Source organism: Vombatus ursinus, unplaced genomic scaffold (assembly GCF_900497805.2).
Source record: "Vombatus ursinus unplaced genomic scaffold, bare-nosed wombat genome assembly UNPS02014791.1, whole genome shotgun sequence".
In the NCBI taxonomy this organism is placed as follows: domain Eukaryota; kingdom Metazoa; phylum Chordata; class Mammalia; order Diprotodontia; family Vombatidae; genus Vombatus; species Vombatus ursinus.
This window is the reverse complement of record NW_020954569.1, coordinates 80,140,812-80,141,966: the sequence shown is the minus strand read 5'-3', so window position 1 is coordinate 80,141,966 and position 1,155 is coordinate 80,140,812. Positions and strand designations below refer to the sequence as shown.

At 53.1% G+C, this 1,155-nt stretch overlaps 1 pseudogene; it reads left to right on the top strand.

Annotated features, from left to right (window-relative positions):
* The first annotated feature begins 217 nt into the window (after positions 1-217).
* On the top strand, positions 218-944 carry LOC114048186 (annotated as a pseudogene).
* The last annotated feature ends 211 nt before the right edge of the window (positions 945-1,155 follow it).

Below are 1,155 nucleotides of genomic sequence, written 5' to 3'. Positions count from 1 at the left end.
TCCCGGTATCCCGCGAGGGCGGGGTGGGCTGAAGCCAGAAGAGTGGCGGGAGTGGGGCGGGGTGGCCGAAGAGGAGTCCAAATAGAGAGAGAGAGAGCGTGGGCTGAGCCGAGCAGGGCCAGGCGGGAGTCTTGGCCTGTAGTAGAGAAAGAGGAGTAGAAGGAAGAGGAGAAAGAAGACGATCCGGGTCCCAGGAGGGCCCGCGCCGGCCTCCACGATGCAGGAGCTCATCGCGAGCGTGGACCACATCAAGTTCGACCCGGAGATCGCGGTAGAGCAGCAGCTGGGGGCGCAACCGCTGCCCTTTCCCGGCATGGACAAGTCGGGGGCTGCTGTCTGTGAATTTTTTTTGAAAGGTGCCTGTGGAAAAGGGAGGATGTGCCCGTTCCGTCCCCTGAGTGGCGAGAAGACTGTTGTGTGCAAACACTGGCTTCGAGGACTGTGCAAGAAGGGAGACCAGTGCGAATTCCCGCACGAGTATGACATGACCAAGATGCCTGAGTGTTACTTCTACTCCAAATTCGGGGAGTGCGGTAACAAAGAATGTCTCTTTCTCCATTCACATTCACATGTTGTCATTTGGCTTCTGCAAACGTGGTCCCCTCTGCAGGCACAGGCATACCAGAAGAGTCATTTGTGTGAAGTATCTTGTCGGATTCTGTCCAGAAGGGCCTTCCTGTAAATTCATGCACCCTCGATTTGAATTGCCCATGGGGACCACAGAACAGCCACCCCTGCCTCAACAGACACAGCCTCAGACAAAGCAGAGAAGCCCGCAGGTCACTGGGGTCATGCAGTCTCAGAACAACAACGTGAGCAGCAGGAGACCTCGGCCGTTGGAGCAGGTCACCTGTTACAAGTGTGGCGAAAAAGGACATTATGCCAACAGATGCACCAAAGGACACTTGGCTTTTCTCAGTGGACAGTGATGTGTGTGCGCCAAAGACAGTAAAGAGTCATTTTTCTCTCCCATAGCTATTCATTCTGCTGGGGAGAATCATCCTACCACAATCCTTTGGATCTGTGGCTTAATTGTTTAATGCCAAATGTTGACAAAAGGAAAGTTGGCTGGCTGAAGGGGTTTGGGGTTGCTAGTTTCCCTATCACTTTGTTTTCTTTTTAAAAAGAAATATGCTATTTGGTGCCTTTGAGGGT